Source organism: Glycine max, unplaced genomic scaffold (genome assembly GCF_000004515.6).
Source record: "Glycine max cultivar Williams 82 unplaced genomic scaffold, Glycine_max_v4.0 scaffold_143, whole genome shotgun sequence".
Lineage (NCBI taxonomy): Eukaryota > Viridiplantae > Streptophyta > Magnoliopsida > Fabales > Fabaceae > Glycine > Glycine max.
In genome coordinates this window covers 40,626-51,914 of record NW_024464781.1, presented here as the reverse complement: position 1 = coordinate 51,914, position 11,289 = coordinate 40,626, and the positions used below count along the sequence as shown (strand labels likewise).

At 31.8% G+C, this 11,289-nt stretch overlaps 2 long non-coding RNA genes across 3 annotated transcripts; one reads left to right on the top strand and one right to left on the bottom strand.

Moving 5' to 3' along the window:
• Positions 1 to 1,207: 1,207 nt before the first annotated feature.
• LOC106797983 (uncharacterized) lies at positions 1,208 to 10,058 on the top strand. Of its 2 annotated transcripts, XR_005890621.1 has the most exons (6): positions 1,208 to 1,348; positions 6,630 to 6,698; positions 6,927 to 6,994; positions 7,218 to 7,286; positions 7,911 to 7,977; positions 9,089 to 10,058. It is a non-coding gene; the product is annotated as an uncharacterized lncRNA (long non-coding RNA). The 2 variants fall into 2 exon arrangements; XR_005890620.1 differs by lacking the exon at positions 9,089 to 10,058 and having other exon boundaries at positions 7,911 to 8,397.
• Positions 3,296 to 5,431, bottom strand: LOC121174512 (uncharacterized). The gene is made up of 2 exons (XR_005890622.1): positions 4,305 to 5,431; positions 3,296 to 3,702 (listed from the first exon to the last, which is right to left on the bottom strand). It is a non-coding gene; the product is annotated as an uncharacterized lncRNA (long non-coding RNA).
• Positions 10,059 to 11,289: the final 1,231 nt, after the last annotated feature.

The following is an 11,289-nucleotide window of genomic DNA, read 5'->3' as shown; positions in this document are numbered from 1 at the left end:
TTTGACGACGTCCCCTATGACGATGGTCGTCAATCGATATAGTTGGTCCCAAATAACCAATGTAGAATGTTGTTTCTCTAGTAATGAAGGTGGAAGAGAAACATCAAGGTTCATTGCAAAGATGAAGACAAAGGTCCACTCTAGAAGACACCTCTGATAAACTATTACACACACCAGGCCAAATGAAAGACTTTGTATCGAGGAAACAAAATTTTCCCAGGGTTGAGTTCCTACATTGCATGAGTTGCACGAAGGAGCACAAGCTACGTCTTAAGAGCAAACCAAATACTAAGAACTACCATGATGCTTTGACCAACAAATCCTGGACATGTTATCCTTGGCCTTATCAAAAGTAAGGTGCACCCAAATCACAACTCAAGCTATATGATATTCAAGTTCATGGATGATTGATATTATCTTGTGAACTTTCTAGTTTAGGTTTCTGTTTTATATTTTCAAGGTAGTTAACAACATCGACATACCTGAAACTCAAACTCAAGACCATTTGTAATTAACAACTTTACATGAGAGGATCATCCACGCCCTCAGAGATGTAGAGATAAATGACTGAATTGATAAATGGTATGATATGATAGAATGCTAAAGAGAAATCAAGGGTCTATGTACTATTTGAGTGTCTAAAATTGCAACTCTTGTATGTTAGCTTAGGGCCAACCCAAATTCTATATAGATTGATAAGGTGACTCACATTAGCTTATATGGCATATAGTAAACATGAATAGTGTAAGAAACCATATTCTAGTTGTGAGGTCACTCGAATATCAATTCTAATTAATAATGGGAGAATTTTCATTTTTCAGAATAACCTACAATAATGATGATGCGAGACCAAACACTACTAAAAAATATGATTTTAACATGGTCAATTTAACATTGGTTTTATGAAAGCCTATGTTAACAAAAGGACTTGTTAATATCGGTTTTTTAAAAACCGATCTTGTGTGTATCCCTTAACTTCATTTTTGACCAAAACTGATGTTGGTTGACGTGCGTTAACAATGGTTAGTAAAAAATCTAATGTTGTCAAATTTTCAAGTAGTGTCTATTTTTACTTTCTCCTTTTAAAAGTATCTAATTTTTTAAGTTGAGAAATAGCAGAATGCTTTTTGTCTCTGTGTGTGTAAACCTTACACTGGGTTGGATTGAATGAATACTTTCAATATCTGCTAAGTAACTTTGGTTTGTGTCTTGTTCTTAAAATACAGGATATGATGTACCATGGAAGGCTTTTTTCCAAAATCCTGCTTACGTGTGGACATATATGCTGAATTCTTTGGTAGTTGGGGTCACTATAACTGTCTATCATATGGCTTCACACATTTTTTAGGTACTGTGTTAGCATTTAATGCTTTATTTTAATTACCACATGATAGTTAATTATGTCATCATCATACAGCTTGACTACTTGATTTTTATTTTATTTTAAATATCTTCAATGTCTAATATTTGGTTAATTTGTGAAAGAAAGTAATTACATATAAATAATTACTAATTTTGTTAATTTGTGTCAAATTTGTTAAAAAATAAACATGTTTAGTGTACTTTATTTGCTTTAAATTAGAAAATATTTGAAAATTTCATATTTATTGCATAAAATTTAATTAATTTCATATTGTCATGTGTTTACTATTTGAACCTTATATCAACTATGTAAATACAAAAAATAAAAAAATTAGCATTTCTACATCGGTTTGGTCATGACCGATGTAGATTGCTAACCATTCTAAGACGGTCACATGTGAAAGACCATCTTAGAATGCTCAACATTCTACGTCGGTTCTTCAGTGACCGTCGTAGAATTATTATCATTCTACATTGGTTCTTTAGCTATGTTCATCATAGAATGCTCAACATTCTACTTCGGTCACAACTGAAGGACCGATGTAGAATACTGAGCATTCTAAGACGGTCAGCATTTTAAAATGGTCCAAGCCAACTGACGTAGAATAGGCAACCCCCTTTGACGACGTTCCCTATGACGATGGTCGTCAATCAATGTAATTGGTCCCAAATAACCAATGTAGAATGTTGTTTCTCTAGTAGTGAAGGTGGAACAGAAACATCAAGGTTCATTGTGAAGATGAAGACAAAGGTCCACACTAGAAGACACCTCTGATAAAATATTACACACACCAGGCCAAATGAAAGACTTTGTAACGAGGAAACAAAATTTTCGGAAGGTTGAGTTCCTACATTGCATGAGTTGGAGGAAGGAGCACAAGCTACATCTTAAGAGCTAACCAAACACTAAGAACTACCATGATGCTTTGACCAACAATCCTGGACATGTTATCCTTGGCCTTATCAAAAGTAAGGTGCACCCAATCACACTCAAGCTCTAAGATACTCAAGTTCATGGATGATTTGTATTATCTTGTGAACTTTCAAGTTTAGGTTTTCAGTTTTTATATTTTTCCATGTAGTTAACAACATCGACGTACCTCGAACTCAAACTCAAGACCATTTGTAATTAACAAGTTTACACGAGAGGATCATCCACGCCCTCAGAGATATAGAGATAAATGACTGAATTGATTAATGGTATGATATGATAGAATGATAAAGAGAAATCAAGGGTGTTTGTACTATTTGAGTGTCTAAATAATGCGACTCTTGTATGTTAGCTTAGGGCCAACCCAAATTGTATATAGATTGATAAGGTGACTCACATTAGCTTATATGGCATATAGTAAACTTGAATAGTGTAAGAAGCCATATTCTAGTTGTGAGGTCACTCGAATATCAATTATAATTAATAATGGGAGAATATCCATTTTTTAGGATAACCTACAATAATGATAATGCGAGGCCAAACACTACTAAAAAAATATGTTTTTACCATCGTCAATTTAACATTGGTTTTATGAAAATCGATGCTAACAAATGGACTTTGCTAACATCGGTTTTTTAAAAGCCGATCTTGTGTGTATCCCTTAACTTCATTTTTGACCAAAACTGATGTTGGTTGACGTGCGTTAACAATGGTTAGTAAAAAATCTAATGTTGTCAAATTTTCTAAAACACATAGTCTCTTGCCCTCTAGCTGCCTCATTCTTCTCTCAATGTCATGAACCATAAAAGCTAGTTTGATAGTTGAAAATTGCCCCCTTATACCTCTAGTCTTGGTGTTATTTCCTACACAATGCTATAATTATTTTGCAGTGTTACATAAATTAATCATCCTAGACGACTAGAAACAGTTGTAGGCATAAGCGTCAATCCACCTCCAAAACACAGTTGTATAAAAAGATAATATAAAAAATAAAACTTTAAGTTGAGTACCATGTCAAGCTCAATATTATTCAAAGAGAACTAGTTCTGATTTGATCAAATGAAAGACCAAGATGGTACCATCTAGAAGTTCCCCAAAGGAAACGGAAAAAAGTCACAGCTTGCTTAAACAGTAATAAAGAGGTCCAAAGTTTCTCTGCAACATGATATAGTTTTCATGACTTCATGTAGGTGCCAAATGATTCAATTCAGAAATGGCCCTTTGCAGAGCCTAGTTAAGGTTTAGCATATAGCATAAGGTCTCTGCATTCTTGGCAATTGCAATCCTCAAAGCGGCACTTGATGCACCCTTCACAGTAAAAAGTTGAGCAGTCTTGGCAAGTTGAAGAATGAGAACAGCCCCTGCTTGCTTTCAGACTTGATCCCTCTTCATCATCATCGCATGTTATTCTGAAAAATGAAAATTTTCACATCATTAATTAGAATTGATATTTGAGCAGATCTCTCAACTAGAATATAGCTTCTTATAGTATTCAAGTTTACTGTATGCAATATAAGGTAGCGTGAGTCACTTTTCAATCTATATACGGTTTGGCTTGGCCCTAAGCTAACATACAAGAGTCCCAATATTTGGACGCTTAAATTGTACATACTCCTTGATTTCTCTTTAGCATACATTCATATCATACCATTAATCACATCAGTCAGTTATCTCTGCATAGTTCTTCATAACAAGTGGTCTTGACTTTAAGTTATAGGTATGTTGATGTTGTTAATTACTTGGAAAAAGAACGTTGTTGCAATAATCAATTATCCTACCTTACTAAAGCTGGATTGCCTCTAGTTGAAGGTATTTGTGATTTTTAGTAAAATATCAATTATCACTCATCCTTTTTGTCTCTCTAGCTCTTATTGACACATCGTGAGTCCCCAGTATCTTTTTCCAACATATAATGTGTTTTGCAAGACTAAGTACCAACTACGTTCACAAAAATACTAATCATGCATGAACTTGAATATCATACAGCTTGAGTTGGGATTGAGCAACTTACTTTTGATAAGGCCAAAGAGAACAAGTCCAGCATTTGTTGTTTAAAGCATCATGGTAGTTCTTAATGTCTGGTGTGCTCTTGAGATGGAACCTGCGCTCCTTCCCGCATCTCTTGCAACGCAGGAACTCATCCCTGTGAATGTTTTGTTTCCTCATTGCAGAGTCTTTCCGGTTAGCCACATTTGCCTGCTGTGTGTAATATTTTATCAGAGGTGTCTTCGTCTTCACAATTAACCCAGATGTTTCTCTTCCACCTTCCACTCCCTTCCCTTAAAGCATGTTTCTCTAATGCTTCTAGAGTGACATTCACTTATTTTTACAAACAAACATGTTTCTTCCAACTTCAGTGTTCTCCCTCATTTCCACCAACAAATAATGCATAGGATCCAAATTATATTTATAATAATAATAATAATTTATACTGCTAATAAAGTAAAATGAAAAGAAATAGTGATTATGTCTCATAGATATTCTTTTTAATAAACTTAAATCTATATATCTGCTATTTATTTGTTTTTTCCAAATTACAAAATAAAACTATTATTTAACCTATTTTAAATAACATAAATAAGGCTCTAAAAAAGATCAACAAACTCTACAGTTCCTGTCCCATTATTTTTTTTATTGTACAATTATAACAATACAAAATAAAAATACTTGCTTGAAACATTAGAGATCAATTATACTATCGCAAACAAAAAAAACTTGAGAAATTGAAGTGGAAAACTTACCCAAGGGACACTTAGGGCAACACTCACAAGTGATGATATATTGACATTCGTTATTAATTTTTAGCCTCCCAACATAATCTCCATATTTTTTTGTTTGGAGCGCCACAAACAACCTCAATATAGTCCTCACATCTCTTAAAATCTAGGATCATTTTGAGCTCTTCTTCATCAAATAATATTTTACCGTCATCTCCAATCCTAAATTGCTTTCTTTGTTTTGATAGCCCTGTTTATTTGATCAGGAACATATTTCCAAGCCAAGAATTATGGACAAAAATGAAACTAGCTAAAATATGTTCACTCCCATAATGGTGTAAAATTGTGAACTAGTTATGTGACAATATTATTACACAACAAAGAATAGAAAATCATCAAGTAGGCATAAAACCATGCATGCTGATATACACATTTATAGTAGGGGTAGAATGGCTTAAATGTGAAATTAATTTAATCATTGTGGAGAAAAACTTTTGAAAACTACAAATTATGACATAAAAATCTTTGAATAAATAATGTAGTCACTAAATATTTTCAGAAAGTAACATGTGATAAAACATGTAACCTTAAGTGACTAAATTGAGGATTTTCTTTTTAAAATGTTTCTTTATTTATTTATACCAGATACGTAAGTTGGATTTATCTCCATTGTTCTCTTTGAGTTACCATATGAAAATATAAAACACTTAAGGAAAATAATTGATTTTGGAAAAATCACACTAACCTTGAGTAATATTGTCGTCTTCTGTCTTTTTCTCATTTCCTTAACTTATCTTCTATTGGGGTGGATCACCTATAGTCATATGGGGAAAGAAAATCCTTAATTTTATTTTTCAATCCTTCCAAAACTACTAAATATATAAAAAAAAATTGGGGCCCTAAGTGCATGACTGCACAATGAGATGCATGCAAATTGACTATAGGTAGTCCAAATTCTTCTTCGGCCATTTGATTTAGGGATTTTGGTATAGACTGTTTACTTCTCAAATTAACCATGCTTTCTTTTAAGATCATCACAGCACATTTATTTTATTATATTTTAAACTATGAATAAATTAAGAGTGTATTTAATTATTACTTCTTTGGCTTTTTTGGGATTCAGATTTGAGAAGAAAACAGCCCATACAAAATGCCTAAATCAAATGGCGGAAGAAGAATCTGGACTACCTATAGTCAATTTGCATGCATCTCATTGTGTAGTCATGAACTTAGGGCCCTAATTTTACTTTTTTTTTATATTTAGTAGTTTTGGAAGGATTGAAAAATAAAATTAAGGATTTTCTTTCCCCATGTGACTACAGTGATCCACCCCCAACAGAAGACAAGTCAAGGAAATGAGAAAAAGAAGAAGATGAGAATATTACTCAAGGTTAGTGTGATTTTTCTAATATCAATTAATTTGCTTAAGTGTTTTATGTTTACATATGGTTTCAAAAGGTAGCAGAATTCTATGCATTCAAGCAATATCTCTCTCTTTTACAAACATAGTTATAATTTTATGTGTATTTAATTTTAGTGGATTTTAATGATTATCGAAGTAATTTTGAATGAAGTGAAAAATAAAATTAAGGGTTTCCTTTTTCTCGATCTTGTTACAGGCGATCCACCTCAGCAGAAGAGAAGTCTAATAATTGAGATAGAGGAAGAACTCAAGAATATTACAAAAGGTTAGTGTGATTTTCTTTGAAATCAATTCTTTTGCTTAAGTGTCTCATGTTTTGATATGGTTTCAAAAGGCAATTTAATTCCATGTATTCAAGAGATATTTTGTTCTTTTAGAAACACATGTATAATTTGAGGTGTATTTAATTTTACTTTACTTTATTGATTATGTAAGCAATTTTGGAAGAGTTGAAATTTAAAATTAAGGGTTTCCTTTCCCTCTTTGACTACAGCGATCCACCTCAACAGGAGACAAGTCAAAAAATCGGCATAAAGAAAAAATTCAAGAATATAGCATAAGGTTAGTGTGTTTTCTTTGAAATCAATTATTTTCCTTAAATGTTTTATGTTTTCATATGATTTCAAAAGGAAATTGAATTCTATGCATTCAAGTTATTTATATAAATTTTTTACAGACACAAATTGAAGAGTATTCATTTTTAGTTGACTTTATTGATTATCTAAGTAATTCTAGAAGGGATGGAAAATAAAATTAAAGGTTTTCTTTTTCTATCTGATTGTAGATGATGCACCTCAACGGGAGAGAAGTCAAAAAATACAGAAAAACAAAGAACTCAAGAATATTACGCAAGGTTAGTATGATTTTCTTGGAAATCAATTATTTTCCACAAGTGTTTTATGTGTTCGCGTGGTTTCCAAAGGCAATTTAATTTTATGGATTTAAGTGATATTTTTTTTACCAACATTTATAATTTGAAGTGTATTTCTTTTGGTTAACTTTATTGATTATCTAAGATTATATTGATAGATTATTTTCTTGTGAAAGCTCTCTTTATATACTTTCTTTTAAAATCATCACATCACTTTTCTTTTATTACATTCTCAACTATGAAGAAATTAAGAGTGTTTTAAATATTATTTCTTTGGCTATTTTGGGATTCAGATTTGATTTCTTTTAATGTGTCCCTTTTATGTAAAAAAATGGTTATAAATTATATTTTTGCAACATAGTTTATTAGGCACATTAGACAACATTGAATGTTTTTCTCATTGTGAAAACCCTGTTTGAGAAGAAAACAGTCCTTATCAAAATCCCTAAATCAAATGGCGGAAGAAGAATCTGGACTACCTACAATCAATTTGCATGCATCTCATTGTGCAGTCATGAACTTAGGGCACCAATTTTTTTACATTTACTTAATTTAGGAAGGATTGAAAAATAAAATTAAGGGCTTTCTTTCCTCATATGATTATAGGTGATCCATCTAAACAAAGAGAAGTCAAGGAAATAAGAAAAAGACAAAGACGACAATATTACTCAAGGTTAGTGTGATTTTTCCAAATCAATTATTTCCTTAAGTGTTTTATGTTTTCATAGGGTAACTCAAAGAGAACAATGGAGATAAATCCAACTTACGTATCTGGTATAAATAAATAAAGAAACATTTTGAAAAGAAAATCCTCAATTTAGTCTTTTAAGGTTACATGTTTTATCATATGTTACTTTCTGAAAATATTTAGTGACTAATTATTTCTTAAAGATTTTTTTGTCATAATTTGTAGTTTTCAAAAGTTTTTCTCCACAATGATTAAATTAATTTCACATTTAAGCCATTCTACCCCTACTATCATGTGTATATCAGCATGCATGGTTTTATGCCTACTTGAGGATTTTCTATTCTTTGTTGTGTAATAATATTGTCACATAACTAGTTCACAATTTTACACCATTATGGGAGTGAACATTTTTAGCTAGTTTCATTTTTGTCCATAATTCTTGGCTTGGAAATATGTTCATGATCAAATAAACAGGCCATCAAAACGAAGAAAGCAATTTAGGGTTGGAGATGATGGTAAAATATTATTTGATGAAGAAGAGCTCAAAATGATCCTAGATTTTAAGATAGGTGAGGACTATATTGAGGTTCTTTGTGGCGCTACAAACAAAAAATATGGAGATTATGTTGGGAGGCTAAAAATTAATAACTTGTGAGTGTTGCCTTGAGTAAGTTTTCCACCTCAATTTCTCAAGGTTTTTTTTTTGCGATAATATAATTGATCTCTAATGTTTCAAGAAAGTATTTTTATTTTGTATTGTTATAATTGTACAATAAAAAAATAATGGGACAGGAATGGCAGAGTCAGCTGATATTTTTTAGAGCCTTATTTTTGTTATTTAAAACAGGTTAAATAATAGTTTTGTTTTGTAATTTGGAAAAAACAAATAAATAGCAGATATATAGATTTTTTTATTAAAAAAATATTTGTGAGAAAGAATCACTATTTCTTTTCATTTTATTTTATTAGCAATATAAATTATTATTATTATAAATTTAATTTGGATCCTATGCATTATTTGTTGGTGGAAACGAGGGAGAACACTAAAGTTGCTGGAAACATGTTTGTTGGTAATAATCCGTGAATGTCACTCCAGAAGCATTTGAGAAACATGCTTTAAGGGAAGGGAGTGGAAGGTGGAAGAGAAACATCTGGGTTCATTGCGAAGATCAAGACAAAGTTTCACTCTAGAAGACACCCTGATAAAATATTACACACACCAGGAAAATGTGCCTAACCGGAAAGACTCTACAATGAGGAAACAAAACTTTCACAGGGATGAGTTCCTGCGTTGCAGGAGATGCAGGAAGGAGCGCAGGTTCCATCTCAAGAGCACACTAGACATTAAGAACTACCATGATTCTTTAAACAACAAATGTTGGACTTGTTCTCTTTGGCCTTATCAAAAGTAAGTTGCTCAATCCCAACTCAAGCTATATGATATTCAAGTTCATGCATGATTAGTATTTTCTTGTGAATGTTGTTGGTACTTATTCTTGCAAAATACATTATATGTTCGAAAAAGATACTGGGGACTCACGATGTGTCAATAAGAGCTAGAGAGACAAAAAGGATGAGTGATAATTGATATTTTACTAAAAATCACAAATACCTTCAACTAGAGACAATCCAACGTTAGTAAGGTAGGATAATTAATTATTGCAACAATGTTCTTTTTCCAAGTAATTAACAACATCAACATACCTATAACTTAGAGTCAAGACCACATGTTATGAACAACTTTATGTTGGATGGTCATCCATGCACTCAGAGATGGAGAGATAAATGACTGATATGATTAATGGTATGATATGAAAGAATGATAAAGAGAAATCAAGGTGTATGTACAATTTGAGCATCCAAATATTGGGACTCTTGTATGTTAGCTTAGGGCCAAGCCAAACCGTATATAGATTGAAAAGTGACTCACGCTAACTTATATTGCATACAGTAAACTTGAATACTCTAAGAAGATATATTCCAGTTGAGAGATCTGCTCAAATATCAATTCTAATTAATGATGTGAAAATTTTCATTTGCATTTTTCAATTTTCATTCTAAGATGGTCTTTCACACATAACCGTCTTAGAATGGTTAGCATTCTACATGGGTCTTGTCCAAACCAATGTAGAAATGCTATCTTTTTTTATTTTTTGGATTTGAAGCTACTTTTTTTTTGTATTTACAGAGTTGATATAAGGTTCAAATAGTAAACATGTGACAATATGAAATTAATTAAATTTTATGCAATGAATATGAAATTTTCAAATATTTTCTAGTTTAAAGCATATTAAGTACACTAAACATGTTTATTTTTTAACAAATTTGACACAAATTAACCAAATATTAGACATTGAAGATATTTTTAAAAAATCAAGTAGTCAAGCGGTACGATGATGACAGAATTAACTATCATGTGGTAATTAAAATAAAGCATTAAATGCTGACACAGTACCTAAAAAATGTGTAAAGCCATATGATAGACAGTGATAGTGACCCCAACTACCAAAGAATTCAGCATATATGCCCACAGGTAAGCAGGATTTTGGAAAAAGGCCTTCCATGGTACATTATATCCTGTATTTTAAGAACAAGACACAAAGCAAAGTTACTTGGCAGATATTGAAAGTATTCATTCAATCCAACCCAGTGTAAGGTTTACACACAGAGGCAAAAAGCATTCTGCTATTTCTCAAGTTAAAAACTTAGATACTTTTAAAAGGAGAAAGTAAAAATAGACACTACTAGGAAATTGGAGTTTCTTGAGAGAACTCCTCTTTATGAATATATATATTGTTATTACCATCAAAATCCTTAACAAAAGACTACTTGTAAATTGTTTGAAGACGAGATAAGGATATTATGTATAATAAGTAACAATAGGAAATAGTTATCAATAGAAAAAATATTAGAATATTGCTTTAAGCAGAACTGGCATGTGATTCCTAAGGACATTCAAACTTTGACACAAAAGTGAGGTTCAAAACTGACATAAGTTTTTTACTTATACCTTCAAAGAGGCATTAAGTTATGTGAGAGAAGTTTTCCATGTTTGTGTACAACTGGTATCATCATCTACTGTGAGACAATCAAAATCAAAAGTAAAAAACAATCCATATAACCATAAGCCTCAAAATACGTAAGAAAAAGAATGGAAGTCTTCAACCGGACATCCAAGACAACTTATACATGAACATGCATGCTGCCTTGAAGGCATAACATATCAAAAACATGGCAGTCATATAAGGTTAATAAGTTTGTATAAACAGCGGAATAGGAAGTTTAATGATAGGTCCG